We start from the raw sequence: 27097 nt of genomic DNA, 5'->3' as shown, positions 1-27097 counted from the left end.
CAAATGGGGCACAAATTTCCACCCCACCAACCTTAAAGTGTTGTATATGAGGATCACAGGAAGAAATTTTGTGAAAAGGTCTAGAGGCTAGATAAATGAAGGGGGCTTCATTTTCATTACAAAAACTCCAACTTGTGACTGTTGGGCCCCTCCAAGGCTCTAGATGTGGCTAATGCTCACCAACAGATTAGCAAAGGCACACTTAGGCTTGTCCCCTAATAGTTTAAGAGTCCACACAAGGATGATTTATCACCTTGCCTCACTCAAACCAACAGCATTTTAATGTCCCTCTAATGAAGAGAGCAGTCGCAGCTAAACAAGCATGCCATTCAGTTCACAACAGACGTGGGCAGCAAATGCCTAGCCCATGGAGTTCAGATGTCCTCAAAGATTTTGTGCCATCCTTTCCCACAGCAGGCTCTGCTTCCTTGAGTTTGACTCTAGGGAAAAAAAGGCCTCCTTTTGCTGCTCCACAAAACCTAGAATAACATATAGCTAAGCCATTCAATGGGCCAGTGTGATTGGCACAAAAAGTAGAATGAACAAAACGAAATGGCATATTTCAGCATAAGCTTTTGAGCTAAATTCAGAGGTACTGCAAAAAAAGGCCAAAAGGCTGGCACAAAAGCGGGGCAGAGAAGCAAAGGTCATGGAAAACCAGTCAACCAGAGTGATGGTCACCTTGAGGTCTGACCTTAAATATTAAGGCCATGAGACACATTGATGGAAACTCGTTTCCTCTTTATCTGCAAAAGGATCTGGGTTCCTTCACGCTCTGTCACACTCCCTGCCTTTCCATTCACCATTCCCTTTGCAGAGAATGCCCAGCCCTCCCTTCTCAGCCTAGACCATTCCTACTCAGCTTTCAAGACTCAGCTCAAATGTAACCTCTTTGAAGTCTTTGCTGACTCCCCAAAGGCAGAGTTCCTCATTCCCTCCCCTGTGTTTCCACAAGGTTTTTTTTTTTTTTTTTTTTTAGACAGAGTCTCACTCTGCCGCCAGGCTGGAGTGCAGTGGCGCGATCTCGGCTCACTGCAACCTCCAACTCCCTGGCTCAAGAAATTCTTCTGCCTCAGCCTCCCGAGTAGCTGGGATTATAGGCACATACCACCACACCCAGCTAATTTTTGTATTTTTAGTAGAGACAGGGTTTCACCGTTTTGGCCAGAATGGTCTCGATCTCCTGACCTTGTGATCTGCCTACCTCGGCCTTCCAAAGTGCTGGGATTACAGGCATGAGCCACCATACCTGGCCATCCAAAAGCCTTTTACAGCCCTCTGGCCCACTCTGGCATCTTTGTTTACATGCTCTCCTTCCCGGGCCGTGAGTGCAGCTCTTAGGAGCAAGAACTACACAGCACAAAGATGCTTTCTTAGCACAACGCAGGGCACAAAGATGGCCCTCACTCAAGGCTGGCTGAATAAATGAGCATTTGAGCAAACATGCACTGAACTCACTTGTTGGATCTGCATAGGACCCAGAGGAAAGTCTCATTAGGCAACGATTTGCTATGTTACACATGCTTCTTCAACACTGGTTTATCTGATTCGTGACGACCTTGGTGCTGGCAAGCTGCAAGAAGTCTGCTGGCAGAGGCAGCCTGACAATGTACCAGTGAGGCAAGGTGTAGGGTGACCTCGTCCAGGCTCTCAGCTTGGTTCTCACAGCACGAAAACACGAGTTGGAAAAGTACTGCTCCCCGCCCCCACACCCCTCAACTCTCCTGTGCTTGCTTCTCAGGAAGTTGCCCAGCAGCACAGATAGCATCGTTTAGTACATTTGAAAACTGAAAATGCATCCATTACCAGAGAGGAATGCCTAACGCATGGAGCCTGACCTGGCCAGGGCTCCCACAGAAGCTCTGGCTCAGCATCACAGCTTCTAGTTCTGTTTCCGGTTCTGCTAATGATGAACCCGATGACTTTGGACATATCAGCTCTTTTCACATTCCCTGTCATCATATAGGGAGAATAATGAAAATGTTGCATGGAATGAATCAATGAGAAGCTTGACTGAGATCCTGGTGGATGGGGGAAACAGTGGTTGATGCTGGCAGAGCCTTTAGGGTTTTGTCGTTTTGGTTGTTTCTATTGTTTGTTAAGTGCAAATCACTCTGCCTTAAGCCCAGGTGTGCAGTCCATTGAGAGGAAGGGCAGACAGGCAGGCAGGCAGGCAGGCATGCACCTCCGAACTGGGCTGCAGCAGAGCCAGTGCAGGTGGCAGTGGACAGGACTGGAGGGGATAGGATGGGATGCTCAGATGCAGGCCGGCCAACAGCTGGTCTTGTGCTCCCCAGTAGGGACAGAAGCAACAAGCTCTAAAAGCTGTGCCTACTGGAGCAATTTAGTATTGAAATAAAATAAAACTAACGGCAAAGTCAATCTGACACATCTTTAATGATACACATAATGATTATTGTGCTGTACTGTAATTAGGCATAATGATAAGCAGCTCCTAAGAATGACTGTAATTACGATGACATTTACACAGCTGAACCAAATATTTCTGAGGTCAGCCAGGAAGGAGGTGGGGATTAGGGGTGGTTGGACAGGAGGCAGAGCACAAACTTGGTTGCAAGGCATTTCTCTGGTTCTCCTTGTCTCCCCACTCCACCCCAAGGTGACAGTACCCTCCATCCCTTATTGGGGAACAGAAAAAAGATCTGAGAGGGACCTGGGGCCTGAATGGCTAGTTCCTTTCTCCAGCCAGGGAGAGGCTATCCTGAAGCTCCTAGGGTTAGGGAATCTGGGATGTCCAGAGGGGCTTCAAGCTGATTAGTCCCTACTTTTCCATAAGGCCTGAAATTCTATCAAGTAGCCTTAAACCTAACAAGTATATGCTTAAAGTATGGGCCTTATTGGAGCCTGATTTGAACAAATCCATGTAAGAGATATTTTGGGGACAACTGGGTAAAATTTAACAGAGATTGGTATTAGATGGGTTCTCTAGAGAAACAGAACTAATGGAATATATATATATGTGTGTATATATATATGTATATATGTATATATATGTGTATATATATATATGAGGGCTTTTTTTTGAGACGAAGTTTCACTCTGTCGCTCAGGCTGGAGTGCAGTGGCACGATCTCGGTTCACTGCAACCTCCCAGTGGCACAATCTCGGTTCACTGCAACCTCCCATGTGTACACACACACACACACACACATACATATATACTTTAACCTAATCTTGACTTATTTCTCCCTTCCTACACCTGACGAATCCATATTCCTTTTTGGGAACATTCTCCAGGTACCACTTCCTCCAGGAAGTGTTCACAGGTCCTTCCTTCTTCCTACCTCCACACTATCCCCTGCTCGGGTCTTCTCTGCTTCCATAGCACCTGTGCATAATCTCTACTATAGCACTTATCACTGTGGATTATAAATGTCTTCCCGACTAGACATTGAGCTCTTTCAGGATAGGGAGTATGTCTTTGTTATCTCTATATAGCACAGGGCCTAGAACACAGTGGGGATCCTGTACATGCTTGATAAATACGTGAATGAATGGATAGATGAAAGAATGAATATATTCTTTAGCAGAACATCAGAGACTTGGGAAGCATCCTCACCCTAAATCAAACACCGAGGAAGTAGAATTTTTAGTATGTGCTTAGATACCAAAAGGAGAAAGGAGATCTGTATCCTTGGATATGTTTTAAACTCTATGATGATGATGATGATGATGATAACTGACATTCAACATTTATTGCATAGACTTATGAGCACAACTGCCTGGGTTTTAATTTTAGCTGTACCATTTGCTAGCATGTAATTTTGGGCAAATTACATAATTTTTTTTGTACCTTAGTTTCCTCATCTGGAAAATGAGGATGATAATAATATTATGTATTAAATGAAATAATGTTCTGCAAAGCACTTAGAATACTACCTGTAATGTAGTAAATACTGTATAAGGATTTGCTATTATTTATTACAATGAGTCAGCGACTGTGTTAAATCCTTCAGTTATTCATTTATGTATATTGAGAGCCTGCCAGTTCTAGGCCCTGGAGATGGCGTGCCTTCATGGAGCTTATATTTGACCTAACTCCACCCTCACACAATACAAGGGAGACACTATACATATCCCCAACATATAAAAAAGAAATGTGAGGCTTAAAGCTATTAAGTGACTTGTCCAAGGTCATAGAGCTGCTAAGTTGAAAATTAGGATTCTAACTCTGATCTGTGTGACTCCAAAACTCATTGCTTTAGACCAGGAGTTGACAAACTATGGCCCATGAGCCAAATCTGTCCCTCTGCCTTTTTTTTTTTTCCTTGAGATATAATTTACCCTTTTAGAGTGCATTGTTTAGTATATTCACAAGTAGCATATTTACAAAGTTGTGTAACCAATATCTAATTTCAGAACATTTTCATCACCCATGAAGGAAACCCCATATCCATTGAGCATTCACTTCTTGAGCATTCACTTCTTGTTCCCCTATTCCCTGGCAACCAGTAATCTACTTTCTGTCTTTATGGATTTTCATATTCTGGACGTTTCATACAAATGGAATAATAAGAATATGTGGCCTTTTATGTCTTTCTTTCACTTAGCATAATGTTTTCAAGGTTCATCCATATTGTAGTATGTATCAGTAATTTGTTCTTTTTGTGGCTGAATTCCATTGTATAGATACACATTTTGTTTATCCATTTATCAGTTGATGGACACTTGGGTTGTTTCCAAGTTTTTGGCTATTATGAATAATGCTGCTATGGAAATCTGTGTACACATTCTTGTGTGAACATATGTGGTTATATACCTAGGAATAAAATTTCTGGGTCGTTTGATAACTCTATTTAACTTTTTAGGGAACTGCCGTGTTGTTTTCCCAAGTGGCTGCACCATTTTATATTTCCACCAGCAATGTATGAGGGTTCCTATTTCTCTGCATTGTTGCCAACATTTGCTATTATCCATCTTTTTTATTATTGTCATCCTAGTAGGAGTGAAGTGATATTTCATAGTGGTTTGGGATTTGCATTTCCCTAATGACTAATGATGTCAGGCATTTCCTCATATATTTATTGACCAGTTATATATCTTCTTTGGAGAAATGTCTATGTGTATCCTTTGCTCACTTTAAAACTGGGTTATTTTGCTATTATTATTTAGAGATTGGGTTTCACTCTGTCACCCAGGCTGGAGTGCAGTGGTACAATCATAGCTCGCTGCAGCCTCAAACTGCTGGGCTCAAGCAGTCTTCCCGCCTCAGCCTCCCAAGTAGCTAAAACTACAGGTGCACACTGACATGCCTGCCTAATTTTTTAAAAAAGTTTTTGTAGAGATGGGGGTCTTGCTATGTTGCCCAGGCTGGTCTTGAACTCCTGGGCTCAAGTGATCCTCCTGCCTTGGCCTCCCAAAGCACTGGGATTACAGGCATGAGCCACTGCACCTGGCCTGCTAGGTGAGTACTAAGGGTTTTAAAAATGTATTCTGAGGCTGGGTGCCATGTCTCATGTCTGCAATCCCAGCACTTTGGGATGCTGAGGTGGGTGGATCACTTGAGGTCAGGAGTTCAAGACCAACCTGGGCAACATGGTGTAACCCCATCTCTACAAAAAATACAAAAATTATACAGGTGCGGTAGCACATGCCTGTAGTCCCAGCTACTTAGGAGACTGAGGCAGGAGAATCGCTTGAGCCTGGGAGGCGGAGGTTGCAGTGAGCCAAGATCACGTCATTGCACTACATACAGCCTGGGTGATGAGAGTGAAACCTTGTCTCAAAAAAAAAAAAAAAAGTCTTCCGGATACAAGTCCTTTATATATGATTTGCAGATATTTTGATTCACAAATATTTTTTCCCCATTCTGTGAGTTGTCTTTTACTTTCTTTTCTTGTCTTTTTTTTTTTTTTTTTTTTGGAGACAGGGTCTCACTTTGTCACCTGGGCTGGAGGGCAGTGGTGTGATCACAGCTTGCTGCAGCCTTGACCTCCTGGGCTCAAACAGATCCCATCCCGTCCTCTCCACCTAGTGCCTCCCAAGTAGCTGGGACCACAGGCATGCACCACCACACCCAGCTAATTTTTAAATTTTTTTGTAGAGACAGGGGTCTCATTAAGTTGAACTCCTGGGCTCAAGTGATCCTCCTGCCTTGGCCTCCCAAAGTGCTGGGATTATAGGCGTGAGCCACTGTGCCTAGCTTGTTGTGATTTCTTTATCTGGTTTTGGTATAAAGGTAGAACTGGCCTCATAGTTGGGAAGTTTTATTTGTCAGGGTTCTCCAGAGAAAAAGAACAAATAGGAGATCTCTCTCTCTCTCTCTCACTCTCTAGATATACATGTAAAAATAAATATCTAGATAAATAAATCTATCATTTATCTATATAAAATAGATTTATTGTGAGGAACTGGCTCATGAAATTATGGAGGCTGAGAAGACTTTTGACCTGCCATCTGCAAAATGGAGTCCAAGGACAGCTGGTTGTATAGCTCTAGTCTGAGTCTGAGGACTTGAGAACCAGGAGAAATGATGGTGTAAGTTCTACTCCAAGTCCAAAGGCCTGAGAACCAGAGGGCTGATGGTGTAAATCCCAGTCCTAGGGCAGGAGAAAACTGAAATCTTAGCTCAAGCAGTCAGTCATTGAGAGATGGGAGGGGAGGAGTGGGGAGGGAAGTGAAGGGAGGGAAGAGAAGGGAAGGGAGGAAGAGAGAGAGATAATTCTTCCTTCACCTTTTTGTTGTATTCAGGCCCTCAACACATTGGATGATGCCAACCCATACTAAGAAGGAAAATCTTCTTGATTTAGTCTCCTAATCCAAATGGTAATCTCTTCTGGAAACACCCTCACACATACAATCAGAAATAATGTTTAACCAGGTATCTGAGCATTTTTGTGGCCCAATAAAGTTGACAAATAAATTCAACCATTATTGGTATCAATCAGAATTAACTAGTGAAACCATATGTGCCTGGGGTTTTCTTTGTGGGAATTCAAAAAATTATTAATTCAATCTCTTTTACTTGGTTTAGGTCTATTCAGATATTCCATTCCATTTTTTTATTGTTAGTTTTGGTATTGTGTGTCTTTCTAGGAATATTTTCATTACATCTAGGTTATAAAATTTGTTGGCACACAGTTGCTCATAGTATTCCTTTATGCTTTTTTTTTTTTTTTTTTTTTTTTGAGACGAGGTCTCACCATGTTGCCCAGGCTAGTCTCGAACTCCTGGGCCCAAGCGATCCTCATGCCTTGGCCTCCCAAAGTTCTGGATCACAGGTGTGAGATGCTGTGCCTGGCTCTTTATACTCCTTTTTATTTCTCTAAGGTGGGTAGTAATATCTCCACTATCATTCCTGATTTTCATTATTTGAGACATTTTTTTCTTAAGTATACCTGAAGTTTTGTAATTTTGCTGAGCTTTGCCAAGAACCAACTTTTGATTTCACCAAATTTCTCTATTGCTTTTCTATTCTTTATTTCAGTTCTTCTTGCTCTAATGTTTATTTTTAATTTATTTAGTTTTTTGAGACAGAGTTTTGCTCTGTCACCCAGAGCTGGAGTGCAGTGGTGTAATCTCGGCTCACTACAACCTCCATCTCCAGGGTTCAAGTGATTCTCCTGCCTCAGCCTCCTGAGTAGATGGGACTACAGTAGATGGCACGCCACCAAGCCCAGCTAATTTTTTTTATTTTTAGTAGAGACAAGGTTTCACCATGTTGGCCAGGCTGGTCTCGAACTCCTGACTTCAGGTGATCCACCCGCCTTGGTCTCCCAAAGTGCTGGGATTACAGGTGTGAGCCATCATGCCCCACCTAATTTTTATTATTTCTTTTCCTCTGCTTGCTTTGGTTTAGTTTGCTCTTCTCTATTTTCTTAAGATGAAAGATTAAGTTATTAATTTGTAATCTTTCTTACTGTTAAGCAGGCCTTTGCAGTTACAAATTTCCCTCTATGTACTGCATTCATTGCACTCCATAAGTTTTGGCATGTTTTGTTTTTGTTTTCATTCATCTCAGAGTATTTTCGAACTTCCTTTGTGATTTCTTTTCTTTTATTTATTTATTTTTATTGGGAGGGGTGCACCATTTCTGGAGGTACTGCAATACCAGGTTGATGCATGGAGTGGAGGAAACTGGTTCTTATTCCATCTCCCCGCTCCAGAAATCCATTTAATGTATTGCCCTCAGACAGAGGATGTATCAGTTATTAAACTGATACTACACTTGAACTTAGCCAAAAGGACAGATACTACACTTGAACTTAGCCAAAAGGCCATGAAGCAACGTGATTTCTTCTTCAACCTATTTGTATTAGGAGTGTGCTGCTTAATTTCCACATATTTATGAATTCCCCAAATCTCCTTCTTTTATTGATTTCTAATTTCATTCCTTTCCATCTAATTTAATTCTAAAGTACTTTGTATGATTTCAATCCTTTTAAATGTACTGAGACTTGTTTTGTAATCTAACTTATGTTCTGTCCTAGAAAATGTTCCATGTGCACTTGAGAAGAATGTATATTCTGCTCTAGTTGGTTTATCATGTTGTCCAAATCTATTTCCTTGTTGATCTTCTCTCTAGCTGTTCTATTTATTACTGAAAATGGGGTATTGACTTCTCCAACTATTATTGTTAAATTTCTTATTTCTCTTTTTCACTTCTTTAGTTTTTGTTGCATATATTTTGGTGCTCTGTAGTTAGGTGACATATATTTATAATTTTATCTATTAGTATAGCCACACCGGCTCTCTTTTGGTTACCGTATGCATGCTATATCTTTTGGCATCCTTTTACTTTCAACCTATGCGTGTTTTTGAATTTGAAGTATTTCTTTTATGAACAACATATAGTTGAATTATGTTTTTAAAATCCATTTGACCAATCTCTAATTTTGAATTGGAGTGTTTAATCATTTACATTTAATATAATTACTGATAAGGCATAGTCTATGTATGCCACATTGCTACTTGTTCTCCATGTCTTAGGCTTTTTTGTTCCTCGATTCATTCCTCCATTACTGCATTCCTTTTTTATTAAAGAGATATCTTCTAGTGTACCATTTTAATTTTCTTGTTAGTTTACATATATACAAATGTATTATATATATAAATATGTGTATATATATGTATATATGTGTGTATATATATATGTATGTATATTATTTTCTTAGTGGTTGCCTGAGTATTATAATTAACATCTTAACTTTTAACAATACAGTTTGGATTAATATCAACTTAATTTCAATAGTATATGTTATGGTTTGGATATGGTTTGTTCGTCACCACCAAAACTCATTTAAAACTTGATCCCCAATGTGGCAGTGTTGGGAGGTGGGCCTAGTTGGAGTTGTTTGGGTCATGAGAGAAGATTTCTCATGAATGGCTTGGTGCGGTTCTCATGGTAGTGAGTTCTCACTCTGGCAAAACTGGATTAGTTCTTGCAGAAATGGATTAGTTCCTGCAAGAGTGGGTTGTTATAAAGCCAGGGTGCTCCTCAGATTTTGCCTCTTTGCATGTGCCTTCCTACTCTTTGACCTTTTGCCATGTTGTGACACAGGACAAAAGCCCTTACCAGAGGCCAAGTTAATGCCAGCACCATGCTTCTTGAACTTCCTAGCCTCCAGAACCATGAGCTAAATAAACCTCTTTTATTTATAAATTACCCAGCCTGAGGTATTCTGTTATAGCAACACAAAATGGCCTAAGTACATAAACACTTTGTTCCCATATAGCTCCATTTTCATGCCTCTCCTTTGCGTTGTTATTGTCACACAAATTATATCTTCATGCATTGTGCACTTATCAAAGTGCATTTATTGCTTTATGCAGCTGTGTTTTAAATCATACATAGAAGAAAAGAGTTACAAAGGAAAATATATTGTACTTGATATTTACTTAAGTAGTGAATCTTACCGGTGGTCTTTATTTCTTTATGTGGATTCAAGTTGCTGTCTAGTGTCCTTTCATTTCAGCCTTAAGGATTCCCTTCAGTATTTTTTTTTTTTTTTTTTTTGAGATTGGTCTTGTCGCCCAGGCTGGAGTGCAATGGCGCAATCTCGGATCATTGCAACCTCTACCTCCAGGGTTCAAGCAATTCTCCTGCCTGAGCCTCCCGAGTAGCTGGGATTACGGGCACCCACCACCATTCCTGGCTAATTTTTTATTTTTAGTAGAGACAGGGTTTCGCCATGTTGGCCAGGCTGGTTTTGAACTCCTGACCTCAGGTGATTGGCCCGCCTCGACCTCCCAAAGTGCTGTGATTACAGGTATGAGCCACTATGCCCGGCCACCATTTAGTTATTTTTAATATAATTTCTATTTATTGATATTCTTTATTTGGTGAGACATGTCATACATTCCTTAAATTTTGGTACATATTTAAAATAACTAATTTAAAGTCTTTGTCTAGTAATTCCAATGTTTGGAGATCCTCAGTGACAGTTTATGTTGATCGATATTTTTTCCTATGTACTCACCATTTCTTGTTTCTTTGCATATCTTACAACTTTTGTTAAAAATTGAACGTTTAAAATTATACGTGGTAACTCTGGAAAACAAATTCTCCCTCTCCCCAGAGTTTTGTTGTTGTTGCTGCTGGTGTTTATTTGTTTAGTGTTTTTTTTTTTTTTTGAGACGGAGTCTCACTCTGTCACCCAGGCTGGAGTGCAGTGGCATGATCTCGGCTCACTACAACCTCCGCTTTCTGGGTTCAAGAGATTCTCCTGCCTCAGCCTCCCAAGTAGCTAGGATTACAGGCATGTGCCATGATACCCGGCTAATTTTCTTTTGTATTTTCAGTAGAGACGGGGTTTCGCCATGTTGGCTAGGCTGGTCTCGAACTCCTGACCTCAAGTGATCCACCTGCCTTGGCCTCTCAAAGTGCTGGGATTACAGACATGAGCCACCACACCTGGCCTGTTTAGTGGCTTTTCTAAATTAATTCTGCAAAGTCTGGATTCTTTGTCATGTGGGGTCACAGAAGTCTCTGCTTGTTTAGCTTAGTGGTCAGCTAACGATTGTACAGAGATTTGCTTAAATTCATGGAGCCAGTAAGTCTCCCAGTCTTTACCAAGGTGCTCTGTGTGTGTGTTGGGGGCATGCCCTCAACATTCTGCCAGTTAACAACTTTGCCTTAGCACTTCACTTGTACAGAGCTTGAAGTTCAGCCATAGGTGAGAACTTTGGCCTTTCTCAGGTGTTTTCTGAGCATGTGCACAGCCTTGGGAATGCATATCATCCTGTGCATATGCACAGCCTTTTAGATTCCCAGGAATTTGTTGGAACTTTTCTAAGCCCCATATGGACATCTCATTCCCCAGCAGTTACTTTTAAGCTTTTTGGTTAGCTTAATGTTCGCCACAACTGTTGTCTATTACCATAGGCAGCTGTAAAGTTAATCATTTGTCTCTAATTATTTTTGACAAATACCCCAAGGAAAACGTTTTTCACACTGAGCACGCTCTTGAATCATGCCTAATAAAAAAAGCCTTGCAAGTGGGGTCTTCCAAGGAACCGCTAGACAGGCCAAATATTAATTCTTCAGAAATGAGGCTTGGAAGGAGCTCCAACATTCTACTCCATGTTCTGTTCCCTCTGGTGGCTGCCAGGCTGCTGGTTTTCACCATGATTGTAGGCTGTTGGTTTTCAAGGCTTCCATTTCTACCTGTTTTTGTAAATCAAGTTTTATTGGAGCACAACCAACACTCACTCATTTACATACTGTCTATGGCTGCTTTTGTGTACAATAGCAGAATTGAGTAGTTGGGAGTAGTTGGGACAGAAATCATATGGTCTGAAAAGCGTAAAATATTTATGGCCTAGCCCTTTATTCTAAAAGTTTGCTACTCCTACTCTAGACCAGTGCTGTTTATTAGAAATATAATGTGAGCCACATATATAATTAAAAATGTTTTGAGTAGCCACATTAAAATTTTTTAAAAAGTGAAATTATTTTTAAGAATGTTTTATTTGGCCGGGCATGGTGGCTCAAGCCTGTAATCCAGCACTTTGGGAGGCCGAGACGGGCGGATCACGAGGTCAGGAGATCGAGACCATCCTGGCTAACACTGTGAAACCCCGTCTCTACTAAAAAAAAAAAATACAAAAAAACTAGGCGGGCGAGATGGCGGGCGCCTGTAGTCCCAGCTACTCGGGAGGCTGAGGCAGGAGAATGGCGTGAACCTAGGGAGGCGGAGCTTGCAGTGAGCTGAGATCCGGCCACTGCACTCCAGCCGGGGCGACAGAGCGAGACTCTGTCTCAAAAAAAAAAAAAAAAAAAAAAAAGTTTTATTTAACCTAACATATTCAAAACATTATCAATTTGGCATATAACCAATATAAAATTACTAATAAGATATTTCACATTTTCTTCTAAGTCTTTAAAATCTGGTGTGTACTGAAAATTTACAACACATCTCAATTTGGACTAGCCACATTTCAAATGCTTACTAATCACTAGTGGCTACTGGTTACCATATTGGATAGCATAGCTCTAGATTCTTGGTGCTCAAAATGTGGTACCTGGTTTGGCAACATTATATCACGCAGGAGCTTGCAAGAATGGCACAATCTCAAGCTTCAGCCTGGAGGAACTGAATCGGAATTTGCATTTAACAAGCTCTAGGTAATTCATATGCATATTAAAGTTTGAGAAGTAGAGCTCTATACCATTTTGCTATACTACCTGTCTTTGGGATAAAGACCCAGTACACACAAGGTATTACTCTAATATAAAATATAACCCTCTGGTTATCATTCTACCATAGATCTTGGTGGAATTGTCTGAAAATGAATTAACTAAGATGACAGTGTGCTAGGTGCTGTGCTAGGCACTGTGGGGTTTGCTGAGCTGAAGAGGACATGGTCTCTTCTTTCAGGGAACTCACAACTGCCCAAGGATGCCCGGAGAATAATACTCTGCATACGAAATCCAATCTTCTGCACTAAAATCCTCTAAACAACCTTTCCATCTCAAATGTAAATGTGGCAACCAGGCACTGGATTGCTCAAGCAGGCATTCAACTCAAGAGGTTCATGGGACAGAAACAAAACAGTTTCACTCAATTTGAAATTGGCTCACGGCAACCGTCTGAAGCAAACACTCAAGCTTTAGGATATGAACTCAATGGGTCATTCTGAAAGGGTAGCAACCCTGTGTTTGTATAACAGGAAAGTTATAACATTCATCATGCTCGGATTCAGGAACTGTGCACTCAAGTCAAGAGAAATCTGACAGTCTGATTTCCAGGTTCCAGTGACTTGGAATAGAAATTCCTATTTAAAGCAAAGAAAATAAGAAATGAGGAAGTGCCAGTCCTTGTTTCTCTGTATAGGTGTTGACAAGCTATTAAATCATTAGGCTGTCCCTTGCCAGAAGCAGCAGAATAAATCTTGGAAGTTGACAAATGGTCAGCAGCTCTGTGTGTGCCTGCACACTCAGAAGCACACACAAAGGGCACACTGTTTCCCTTGGTTTATCTCCTGGCTGTGTAAATATTTCATCTGACATTTGGATTGGATTCTGAGCTAGTTTCCCACCAAGCTGATGGTTTTTTAATCTGCTTTCATCAGCCTACAATAAACTGTCTAATCTGTCTGCACAGTGCAGTGTACTCTGCCCACTGGCAAACAGAACAAATGGAACCAGGAGATCCCGACATACTTTTCTCAGATGTCTGAAGACGCGGAATTGCACCCAAGCTCTGCCCAAGCCAGAAACACAAGCTATGAGGCACTTGCCTCATCCTGTTATACCAGCACCCATGAGCCCTTCCTAGACTAGACCAGTGCCAGCAGGAGGTCACAACACATAACTCGGGCCTGCCATCCTATTAAGACAGATCTTTGGCTCAGCACAAATATGCCACTGCCAAAGATGAGGGTGGCTGTAATCTCATTCACTCTAGGTTGTATTCATGCTGGCTTCCTTTCAGTTTCAGATGAGTTCCTTCAGTTGTCCAAAATGTAGGAAACGCTGTGATAACCCAAACCACAAATTACTGGCTCAGAAAGCTCCTATGCAGTAATAAAAATAAAGGAAGTACTGATACATGCTACAACATGGACGACCCTTTAAAACATTCGGTTAAATGAAAGAAGCCAGTGATAAAAGAGCACATATTGTAGGATTCCATTCATATGAAATGTTCAGAATAGCAAATCTATAGAGGCAGAAAGTAGATTGGTTATTGCCAGGGGGTAGGGGAGGAGGAGATTGATTGCTAGTGAGCATGGGATTTCTTGTAGGGGGAATAATAATGTACCAGAATTAGGTAGTGGTAATGGTTGCATAACTTTGTGAATATACTAAAACCCACTGAATTGCACACTTTAAATGGGTGAATTTTGTGATATGAGAATTACATCTTGCTAAAGCTGTTTAAAAACACTTGAGTTATTAGATGATTTTTCCTTCTCCCCCTAAAAAACTCCCATAGATCAATCTTCTCAGCCTTGTTATTTTGTATTCTACTTATAGGAGAAGGATGTAAAAGAAAGGCATATGAGCTGGTACTAGGAAAGCTACAGGATCAGAAGGGGCTACCCAGTCTACTGCTATGGTCCTCTATCATTCATTCACTTATCCATTCATTGAAAGTCTGCTATGTATTAGGCACTGGGGATACAGCATTAAGAAACTCTGCCCTATTAGGAGCTTATGATAATGATGTTTCTAACACTGACCCTGAGACCCCCAGATTCATGAATTGCCTTCTGAATCATCAAAGATTAAAACGTATAATTGCATTAATTGTACAGTGTTATTTGTATGCCGGTTATTTTGAAATTGGGCATTCATGGATTCATGGATGATACACCTCTCTAAAGGTTTCTATACTTGAGGTATAAACTATATTGGATAATTTATACTAATAGTAGAGCAAAATATTTAAAGAACAAGGCAAAATACAAACTTACTGTTTCCCCAAGGAAGTTTCCCCAAGATGTTGTAAGCAAGAATTCTTGACAAAAATAGCCAAACCATGTACTTCGAGGTTTCCTTCTTCACAAAGAACTGCTTTTGTGAATCCACAGGCTCTATTAAGAGGTAGCCTTGGCCGGGCACATGGCTAACCCCTGTAATCCCAGCATTTTGGGAGGCTGAGGTGGGCGGATCACGAGGTCAGGAGATCGAGACCATCCTGGCTAACACAGTGAAACCCCATCTCTACTAAAAATACAAAAAATTAGCCGGGTATGGTGGCGGGCACCTGTAGTCCCAGCTACTTGGGAGGATGAGGCAGGAGAATGGTGTGAACCCGGGAGGCGGAGCTTGCAGTGAGCCGAGATTGCGCCACTGTACTCCAGCCTGGGCGACAGAGCGAGACTCTGTCTAAAAACAAACAAACAAACAAACAAACAAATAAATAAAAGAGGTAGCCTTTTTCTCTTTGTCTCAGCGTAAAGACATATATCTGCTGGTATACTTCTGGCATCAGAATAGGGAAAGCTGGCACAAAGAAACTCAATTGTTCATTTCTTCAAGCAGTGTGTTAGATGGAGAAATATAATAATATTTGATCTTTGGAGTCAGACAGGCCTAAGTTCACATCCTAGCTCACATTTTAAATTCAGGCCTGCATCATCTCTTAACAGCTTCTGAGTTGCTCTTCCTATCTCCAGTCATGTGCCTCTCAAATTCATCCTTTACACAGCAGCCTAAGTAAACTCAAAAATACAAATCGGATCTTGTCACTCCCTTACTCTAAATATTTTAGGGACACCACAACTTTGGCAGGAGGGTCTAAGCTATTGAGCATGACTAATAAAGAGTTGGCCCCGGCCGGGCGCGGTGGCCCAAGCCTGTAATCCCAGCACTTTGGGAGGCCGAGACGGGCAGATCACGAGGTCAGGAGATCGAGACCATCCCGGCTAACACGGTGAAACCCCGTCTCTACTAAAAATACAAAAAACTAGGCGGGCGAGGTGGCGGGCGCCTGTAGTCCCAGCTACTCGGGAGGCTGAGGCAGGAGAATGGCGTAAACCCGGGAGGCGGAGCTTGCAGTGAGCTGAGATCCGGCCACTGCACTTCAGCCCGGGCGACAGAGCAAGACTCCGTCTCAAAAAACAAAAAAAGAGTTGGCCCCACAGTTTGGCCTCCAAACACCTCTCTCCAGCTGCATCTCTTACCATTTTCCACCTTACAATTTTTACACAATCGTTTGTAGTTGCACACAGACAGAAACCCACATGCACCCACTCTACTCAGGCTGCTATGCTCTCCTGGAATCACTTTCCACCCTTCTGTGCCTGGTTAACTTTTGAATCATTCTTGCATTGGGGTGGGGGGATACAACATAGCTGGTAAGAGGATAGACTCTAGAGCCAGACACCAAGGCAAATAAGGGCCCCAGTTTAGTCTGCCTGCCCTAACTTTGGATGCTAGATAAAGGTAGTTGAGGAGATACTGACAATAATTGCAAAAAGTCTGTTACATTCTAGCATAAACTGCTTTAAAACCATTGTATTGAAAAAGTTTGAGTAAGTAATATATGTATTTAGTTAAAAATTCCAAAGGCAGAAAAGGATATTTTGTAAAAGATGAAGTCCTTGCTGTGTCCTAGATACCCAGTTCCCTTGCCAGTGTTTTTGTAACTCTTTCAAGAGACAGACAGCATATGTAAGCATAAAAATATCATTTTAATACAATAAGAAAACACATTGTACACAGTGTCCTGTAATTCCCTTTTCATTCAGATACCTTATCTTGGAGATTCTTTCACATGTATTATATGTAGCCAATCTTCTACTGGAAAACATTTACATTGTTTTTCAACTTTTACAAAGCTATTTCTTAGGACTTCTTTTACTGTTCTTGCAGAGCTCCTGCTCACCAGAAAGAAAACTCTTTTTTTAAAAAAAAAAAAACTCAGTTACTTTACTTTCTTTTCCATTAAAAATTGCATTTATTGCAATTTTGTTTTTTATTTACAAAGTTAATACATTTCATTTGTAGGAAACTTGGAAAAGGCTGGGTGCAGTGGCTCATGCCTGTAATCCCAGCACTTTGGGAGGCCGAGGCAGGAGGATCACTTGAGGCCACCAGGTTTAGATCACCTGGGCACCATAGCAAGATCTTGTCTCTACAAACAATTAAAAAATTAACCAGGCATGGTGGTACATGACTGTAGTCTCATCTGCTTGGGAGACTGAGGCAAGAGGATAACCTGAGCCCAGGAGGTCAAGGCTACAGTGACTTATGATCACGCCACTGCACCCCAACCTGTCTGCAGAGTAAGACCTCATCTCAAAACCAAAACCAAAACCAAAACCAAAAAACAAGCAAACAAAAAACTTGGAAAATAAAAAAGCACAAAGAAAAAAGATCACTCATATTTCCAATACTGGTTAACATTTTGATGAATGTCTTTCTAGTATTTTTTTATATTCACATATCTACACTTTACAAAAGGTCTACTCTCAAATTTGAGGGGGAAATATGTGATAAGACATAGTAAAGAAGAATAATAGCTTACCATGTTTTGGTCAGTAGTGTACCTTAAATGCATTATCCCATTTAATCCACACAACAACCCTATGAAATATATACCTTTCTCCTCATTTTACAGGTAGGGAAACTGAGGCACAAAGAATTGCTGAGTCACACAGTTTGGGGAGTAACACAGATGGGATTTGAAGTTAGATATATCAGACCCCAAGTCACACTCTTACTTGCTGTACTCCACTGCCTCTGCCAGGTCCACAGTGTCTAGTAAAATTGAAAAGGCACAGACCCCATGATCCAGCAATTCCATTTGCAGGTCTGTGTTCTACAGAAACTTGCACATGTGCCCAAGGACCAAGTGTAAGAATGCTCACTGCAATGGACTGTGGTGGCAAAAAATTAGGACCAATCCAAATGTCCATAAAGATGTGGATGGTTAAATAAAACACAGAATATCCACAGGATGAGATACTATAAAGCGGTTTAATGGCCTGAAATGAATGTATGTGGGCAGATCTTAGAAACAACATTGCATGTTTCTTCACTGAATAAAATGATAAAAGGAGAAAAAATATTGAATGAAAAAAGCAGATTGCAAAACAATATGTACAGTATGGTACTATTTGTCCCAATTAAAAAAAAATCATTGCCTGCAAATTCCACATCTTGTTTCTGATCACGGTGAGAATGAACTGGAAAGATACACATCAAATTCATGACAATGGATGCCCTGGGGGTACTGGGAGAAGAATAGGACTGGGGAGGAAGGACACAGGATATTCAACTTTTATCTATGATTTTTTTTTTAAGGATTTAAAGATAAGATAAAATCTTAACACATTTTAATTCTGAATGGTGGGAATAAGTGTGTGTGTTATATTCTCTGTACTATACTATATTTAAAAAATAGTATCAGCTAATGTTTACAGAGCACTTATGAACCAGGTACAGTTCTAAGCATTTCATGTGGATCAATTCATTAAATCCTAACAAGCATCCTATGAGGCAGGTACTATATTAGCTCCATGACAGATAAGGAACCTAACAGATAAGACACAGGTTAAATAACTTCCCTGCATCACACAGCTAGTAAGTGGTGAAGCTGGACTCCAAACCTGGGTGTATCTGGCTTCAGGAACCCTGCCTTTACCCTGTGTCATTCCACTCTTTGGAACATTCTCAAAATCTAAACAAAACAGCACAAAGTCAAGTCCCTAAATGCTGAGGGAATGCGAAGTGGAGGAATGAACACAACTGTGCAGTTGTTGCCCTGATTGCCACCGTCTCTATTTGCTATATTAGCCTGAGGGCTCCACTCTGGAGCTGAACTAGCTCTAGTTCAGAGTAGAACAGCAGAGACCTCTCTTTCTTGAGGGAATCAAAACCAAAAACTCTACTCTTCCTAAAAAACAAAAGAAAACAAAACAAAATAATAGGCAGAGCACAATGAGCTAGGCCCCACTGGGGATATTACAGGGCACACAATCAATTTAAGCCTGCGAGTGAACTGGAGTTCCCACGGGTTAGCTAAGCCTAGTTCCTTGGCTACAAATGGTTGGGGCAGGGAAAAGCTGGCAGCCATGTAGGGTAGAAAAGTGAGACTTGGAGGAAAGAGGGAAATCCTTTGGCTTCCTCCGGTGGCTGCTCCTCTCCCTGCAGAAGGATGTGCTATCTCGGGCTTAAGGAGTTTAGCAGTAGGAGGAAAGGGAAAGATGGAGGCCAGCAGGGTGGGTTTCTGTAGCTCTCTTCCTGCTGCAGCCTCTGATTTTAGTAGAGTAATTCCCTCACTCCCTGCTGTCATCATCAAAGCAGCTCCCAGGCTCCAAGTAATAAGAGACAGGAAAACAGTGGGGTGGCAAGAGAAGTTGTGTAGGGTAGTGGTGAAGAGCTCAGACTTCAGAGCCACCCTGCCTGGGTCTGAATCCTGGCTTTGCCACTTATTCATTTTTCTGTCAACTTGGGCAAGCCATCTATGAAATGGGGATAATAATGGAGTTGTTGTCTTGTGAGGATACAGATAAATAATGCATCTAAAGCACTTAAAACAGTGCCAGGCATATAGTAATCACTTCATGAGTGCTTGTTGTACTTCTTCTTTCTGAGTACCTGCTTGTTTCCAGGGACTGTGGTAGGAATTAGGGATGGAGGGGAAGATCAGACAGTTTTTGCCCTTGAATTTAGTATAGTTGAGGAGACAGATGAGCAAATGAATTACAATACAATATCATAAGGTATCAAGTTACTATATGTGTCAGATATTATAGGATTGCAGGGAAAGGAGTGATAAACTATGGAGCAGAGGGGTGGCCAGGGAGGACTTCACAGACAGATGACATGGAGATTGGAATTTGAAGGAAGAGTAGGACTTCATCCAGCAGGCAAGCAGGAGGAGAGACATTCCTAGTAGAAGAAGTACCTTGGTCAAAGGCATAGCTGGAATCAGGGTTTAGGGCAGGAGTAGGGATAGCATAGTGGGAAAAATAGATTAGGGCCCAATATAGAGGATCTTGTGTTCTCCGCTAAGAATTTCAGACCTATAAGTTCTGGGAGGGTGTGTGGTGTGTGTGTGTGTGTTTGAAGCAGGTAGATAACATGATTAAAGTTGAATTGTTAAAAAATAACTGATATGAAGGATGGATTATGAGTGGAAGACTGGAGGGATACCAGTTGAGTTGCACTGATCCCCCAAGTCCCACCCCCAACTCCTCCCTCAGTGTTCCCTTTATCAATCAACCATTTACCCACTTGCCCAAGAAAGAGCTTTGGGGTCTTTGGTAAGCCTTTGCTCTCCTTCACTCCTATATCTACTTCATCAGCAAGCCTGGTTGGTCTACCTCCAAAATTCATCTAGAATCTAGAGGACCATAAAGGCCTCCTAACTGGTCTTTCTAGTTCTCTTGGTATCTCTCTGTAATTCTTTGTCTATACAAATGCCAGAGTGATTACACACACAGACACACACACACACACACACACACACACACACACATTGCTATGGAATGAATTGTGTGTCTTCCTACCCCAATTCACATGTTGAAGCCCTAACCCCTAATGTGGCTGTATTTGGAGCAAGGAAGTAATTAAGGTAAAATAAGGTCATGGTGAAGCGGGTAGCTGATCTGATAAAATTAGTGCCCTTATAAGAAGAGACACCAGAGAGATCTCTTGAGTTTTCTCTCTGCAAACACACAAGGAAAGGCCATGTGAGAATGTGGCAGGAAGGTGGCTGTCTGCAAATCATGAGGTGCGTCCTCATAAGAAACTGACCATGCTAGTGCCTTGATCTTGGACTTCCAGCCTCCAGAATTGTGAGAAAATAAATTTCTGTTGTTAAGCTATCAGGTTTATGGTATTTTGTTATGGCTGCCTGAGCTGACTAATATAATTCATTTTAGCTACATTATTAATACTTGCTTATGCACTCTCTTGTGTAATTTTTCTCTAATTGGTTGTCAGGTGCAGCTTTTGCCTTTCCACTAGTCTATAAGTTCCTAGGAGTCATGGATCATGCCTCTTAAATCACCAGAAGCACCTAAATCAAGTCAGGACACAGTGGTAGGCAATAAACGCATATGAAAGGAATGGACACAACTGCACAGGGAGACGCGCTGAGTATTCATAGCTAGAAAAGGATACTGAGTCTCTGGAGTTGGTGTTAGCTTTGTCACAGATGTCCTAAGTGTCTGTAAACAAATTAGCATCTTTAGCTGTGTTGTTTCTTCCCTCCATTATGGAGTTTTGGTGAGGCTTAAATATGATCCGGTATTTTCAAAGGCTTTGTGAGGAAGCAGAGAGCCTAGGTTTTTGAGTCAGAAAGATCTGGGTTCAAAATATAGCTTTCTCACTTACTAGCCTGATAAGAACACTGACCTCATGAGAGGTGCTTTGTACACACAGAAGCGTTCAATCTTCACAGCCACCCTGCAAAGTGGATAATGAGGATCGCCATTTTAGGGATGAGGAAACTGAGTTTCGAGAGACTGGCGAAATTACTCAAGATTACACTTCTAGTTAAAGGATCAGATCCCCAAATTGCTTGGCTCAAAAGCTCATGTTCTTTTTATCCTGCAACAGGCTCCAAAAGAGAACAAAGCTTAACCCCTAGGAAGAATGACTTCCTATACTGGATTTAACAAGATCCCATGTTCTAGGGACAAAAGTTCTTGGCTTTCTTTAGGGAGACAGGAAGCTGCCACCCTAATATTTAAGTAATATAAGATTAGTCAGAATCAGATTTTCAAAAGGGAGCATGACCCAAAAGGAGATTATGAGCTATTTTAGCAGGCTGAGGGTACCATGGGGGGCAGGGTAAATTGCCTTACTTTTATTATTATTTTTAATTGACAATAACTATACATATTTATGGGTACAGTGTGATTTTTTTCCCTTATTTTTAAAAAATTTTTAATTTTTATGGGTATATAGTATGTACACATATTTATGAAGTACATGAGATATTTTGATACAGGCATACATGTGTAATAATCACATTAGGGTAAAAGGCATATCCATCACCTCAAGCATTCATCATGTCTTTGTGTTATGAACATTCCAGTTGTATTCCCTCAGTTGTTCTAAAATGTGCATCAAATCATTGCTGACTATAGTCACCCTGTTGTGCTAATTCGATAGCCAGATCTTATTCACTGCCTCTAACTATATTTTTGTACCCATTAACAGTATGATATTTGATACATGCATATAATGTATAATGATCAAATCAGGATAATTAGCATATCCATCACATCAAACATTTATTATATTTCTTCGTATTAGAACATTCAAAATGCACTCTTCTAGCTGTTTGAAAATATGTAAGAAATTGTTGTTAATTATAGTCACCCTATAGTGTGTAGCTATTTTATTTACTTCAGGCACACTGAAGCTAGCACTGTGCTTGGCTCAAGGAAGCACTCAATGACTATTTGCGGAATGATAAATTCCCAGTGCAGCTCAGAGGATGAAAGACATCACATTCTGTGGCCTGGTGTAGTGGCCACCAGAAAAATGTAGCTATTAGCTATTAGGCCTGAAAGAGCCAGTCACATAGCTGCCAAGGTTTGGAACTGAAGAAGTATATTTTTAATATGTTTTAGAGTCACAATGAAACAAGATTCCCTGATGGGAATTTTCCCAAAGACTGGATCCAGACACCCAATAAAAGGGTTACAAGTGTACTTGCATATAATTTGCAAATGGTTTATGTCTAACTGCATTCTCTGTCATCTATTCCCTGGTGATTTTCAAGGCAAAAATTTATTGTTACCCTAAAGGTTATTGCATAATTTATAAAAATAATAAAAGTTTATCTTCTCTTCCTTAAAAAACAGAACAGGCAGTACCACATTTCGCTGTCAAGGCTGTTCAGCACAGACAACTTATATCTTTATTACTGCCATAGAAAGTGTTTGATCAATCATATTTAGGCTGTACTATAAAATTTAAAATGTGAGGTGTACCTGTATTAGCCAGTATCACTAAAGTTCCTTGGACGTGAACTCCTATGTCATCAACATGAGGACTGTCCTGTTCAAATGGCACTTATCTGGATTTCAGTGATATAGAGGCCCTCCATGTAGGAATCTGTGTTACTGAGGACTCAAAGCAAGAGCAGTTTTCCCCACTTCTCAGCAACACAGTTAAGGCCCGGTGGCAGAGTCACTCTTCACAAGAGCAGAGGAGGTTGGGGTGACAGAAAGCAGAACTCTGAATACCCATTCCTAACTCACAGGCAGAAGTTTTGCTTTGTAAGCTGATCCTTGACAGTGCAGTAATTTATAAATGGAAAGAGATAGGGGACTCATCATTCAGTAAGCATTTATTGAGGGCCTGCTATATGTGCAAGGCACTAGATAAAGCATCACAGCTTAATAAGGAGAGCTTTCAAATGTATCAGGCCTTTTCTTGTCATTGCCTTAAAATATCATGTCCTGTATTTAAAAATGGCAATGTAATCATGAGGAAAAAATTCAAACTCAACATTAGTACAACTTATATTTGCCCTCTCAAGTGATGGTAAAAAGAACTCTCTAAATGCTTTAATGAGCTTTTGCACACACTGTTCCCTCTGCTTGGAATTCTCTTCCCCCTCTCCTGTCTGCCTGGTGAAATCCTACCCTCTCTTTAAGAAACAGCTCAAATATCATCTCCTTTGTGAACCCTTCTGACACCTCCTGAGCGAATTAATCATTCCCCCTATACATTCGCAAAGCTCTTTGCAAGGAACCTCTACTCTCACACTGTACCATAATTTTTTCTTTCTCACACTTTACCCTGAGCTCCATAAATCAGGGCACACCTCTGATTCATATTGGTATCCCCAACACAACGCCTGCATATAGCGGTAGTCAGTAAGTGATTGCTGAAATTCCCTGACCACTCTGAAAAAGAAATCTATTAACACATTACAGAGAACTTCATAGAAAATTAACAAGGCTTTGCACATAGTATGTGCTTAATAAAGGGCTGCTGACTTTGAATGTAGTAAAAACGGTGCGTCTCTTAGGTCAAGTCTATAGATAGCAATTATTGCTATTCCCTTCATGCCACAACAGTATGCACCAACTCTACACAGACAGACATCCTTGTGATGTTTCAGGCACTGAATATTATACTTGCCCTAAACCATCCACCCCTGCCAGCTTACCAGGTGGCACAAATGTCTCACTATTAGTCACTTCTTGGGGTTAAGGCATTAGCTACAGAAGTGCTCTATTGGACTGCTTTCAGGTGGAGGAAAAAATATACCAGAAGCCACCTGAAAGACTTCACATCTTTCAGAGGACCTGGAGATCATTCATGCCCCTCTCCTTCCAACTACAATCTGTACTCCAGAGAGAACTCAGAACACAGGAAAAGATCCCAAAAAGAGTCAATGTTGAGCACAATTTAAATGGTACCCTGTATTCAGAGTCGACAATACCTACTAGCTTAGAATTATACATTTGCTGTTTGTAAAAGTGCTGGGAGGCACAAATCTAAAGAGGGGAAAAAATGAGTAAACATTATTTATATCAAAGCACTAAAAAATTCCAAACTTTGGCACTTAATAGTAGCCATTTGAAAAATTCTACTATCTTTTCTCTGGGTGTGGGAGAATAAAACCCTTTTTCTGTTCTGAAAGAGATGTGTAGAAGGGAACTCATTTTGTAGTTTGAAAGTTCTACTTTTATTGGAAATACACCTATCTTGTAGTTCTTCAGCATATAATCACCAAAGACTTTTAAAAAATTATTATTTTGGCTAACACAGGCACAAAATTGTCAACTAATACTATGTTAGCTAGAAACCAGTTGGACAAATACCAGATTTCCTGGGCATTCTAGTTAAGAGTAATGGAGATGATCTTTCCCAAATTTTCAAAATCCAGGAATGCTCTGTGACTCATTGATTGCTTAGGGAGTTCTTATTCAGGGTTGGTAGTTTAATAAATTAGGCAGAAGGTCAAAGCTAAAATCTGTTGAATTTAGCTGAAACAAAGACTAGTCTTGCTTCCAAATCATTGTTAGTGCAATTTGAACAGTAAAATACTGGAGAGCTCAGAGGTAAGCAAAGTTTCTCAGTGTAATCCTCTTCCACCTCTGTTAGCTTGGGAGGCATGGGTGAGAGAGGGACAATGCCAACACAAACGGACTTGTACAGTGAAGAAAGAAAAGGAGGGCCAGAACAGTGGGTGAAAAGTTAACTTACTTCACTTAGACCACCATATTAAAACCAGATGTGTCTAAAATGTTGGATGAGGAAAAACGGGTGTTCCTGATAGCGTGAACAAACCCTTTGTGCTTTCCTCCCAATACAGTATCATTACAGGGTGCCAGAGGTGTCATTTTCTTTCATTCCACATGTAGCACATTCTCAACTAGTTAAACCGTTTCTAATCTTATGTAATTAGATAGGTCTCGCTACATCCCTCAGTTGAAGGATTTTATGAGCTGCCTTGTTCTGTCTCCCTTTTGTGACAGCTTCTTTGGGGTTGGAAACTAACATTTGCTAACATTTCTTCCCTTCTGGCACCTGTCAGCTGGATGGGCCCTGGGAAAAGGAGGATGGGGAGGGAAGGAATGTAACACCCCCCACTCCCCAATGCCCTGGTATTAGAGGCGTCTTTGTCTCTACTTAGGGATTACTTTGTTCTGGAAAGTGCTGTTAAGCACACACTCAAAATAACAATGGGCAGATGGATGAATGTAATGATGAAGTTCTTGTTTTTTTATTTAATTTCATCACAAATTTCGAGTTCCTTTGTTTACTAAATGTAGAGCCTAGGGGAGGTACTAACCAGAGGTAGAAGTCCTTTAATATGGCCCAAGGTTGACCCACCCTGCAAAGTGGATGGGGCTTGGCTCTTTGATCTTCCCAGTCCAGTTACTCTGTGCAGAGCCCTGCCACTGGATACAGAGACTCCAGCATGACTGCCTTCTCTTTACTTCAGAGCAGAGTTGTGGGGAGTCATCAGATATTTGACATCAGAATCAAAGGCTATATAAACACAAGGGCTTTTACTTCAATGCAGAAATAATAATGGCATTTTGGAATTGAGAGTTTTTCCTTCAAAAGGCTTTAAAGCAATCCCCCGACCAAGAGCTTTCTTAGGGTCATTTCTTGACCATTCTATGATGTCTTTGTGAGGTCGCTGACTGGCAAATTCTCTCCATGTGTAGACGGGGAAATCCAGAATTAAGGCCGATTTATGCTTCTATCCCTTGGGACTTGTGCATGATTGATTATATGCAGGGCCTGACCTCTCACCACAAAATTCTGTGGTTTTTGTCCAATAATGGTAAAAGACAACTGAAGGAGTGCAGTGTACAATAGAAATGGGTGAGTGACAGGGCCACCTGACGTCTACTAGTACTTTACAGTTTATAAATCGCTTTCAGAGTTGCCCTTTCATGGATAGGCAGCGTACACTCCTATTTCACCAAAGCAACTGGACTGCGGAAATAAGAGCCAGGGTGCTGGCACAGTTATGGAGCCCTGAATTTCTCACGCTGGGGGCGGGGCAGTGCGTGGGTAAGCACTTTGCCTTCCAGGAATAGTACTGCTCTGAGACGCCTCTGTAGACTGCCTGGAACGAAGATTAAGCCCAGGGTTCTCTTTGCATTCCATTTAGCAGTTTGCTCATGCTTTCACTACAGATCAGTCTCAAGAATTCCTCTGCCAGCTGAGAATCTGAATGTTGCTTTGGCTGTAAGACAGTATCTTATTTATTCTCATAAATCCCCTCCTCCTCTTGTCCTTGATTATTTTCACCGTAAAATGGAAATGGGGCAAATTATGTGAGCATTTGGGTGCTGGACTGCAGCCACCCTTGGCAATCTTTGTCAATCTTTGAGATTCTCACCAGCATCGACTAAAGAACAGTGACTCACCCAGAGTAACACATAGTCCCTCTTGCCTTTAAAAAAGGAGTTCCTCAAAAGTGCTGCTAAAAACCAAAACAAAACAACTATAGTTCAAGGGAAAAGAAAAGTGCTAAGAGCAAAAGATTGATTTTAAACAAGGCCAGAAGATTTCGAAGAAGGAAAGGGTGATTATCTGCAAGTGAAAAAGTAGTTTGTACATTTTAGATTTCCTTTCCAGTTCCAAATTTGAGGCTTAAACATATTTTGTCTGGGGAAAGTTAAGACCATGAGGAAGTTAGGTTACCTCAGCTCCAGCTTCCTACTTGAAAATGCCCAGGAGCTCTGA

The 27097-nt window shown here is 41.0% G+C and overlaps 1 protein-coding gene and 1 pseudogene across 1 annotated transcript in view; both read right to left on the bottom strand.

Moving 5' to 3' along the window:
- The window catches only part of HDAC8 (histone deacetylase 8), a 263150-nt gene that overhangs the window by 38190 nt on the left and 197863 nt on the right, over positions 1-27097 (bottom strand).
- LOC117078703 lies at positions 8038-8217 on the bottom strand (annotated as a pseudogene).

This window comes from Trachypithecus francoisi, unplaced genomic scaffold, assembly GCF_009764315.1.
Source record: "Trachypithecus francoisi isolate TF-2019V2 unplaced genomic scaffold, Tfra_2.0 Lachesis_group6, whole genome shotgun sequence".
NCBI lineage: Eukaryota > Metazoa > Chordata > Mammalia > Primates > Cercopithecidae > Trachypithecus > Trachypithecus francoisi.
The sequence above is the reverse complement of the archived record's forward strand: the minus strand, read 5'-3'. Positions and strand labels throughout refer to the sequence as shown.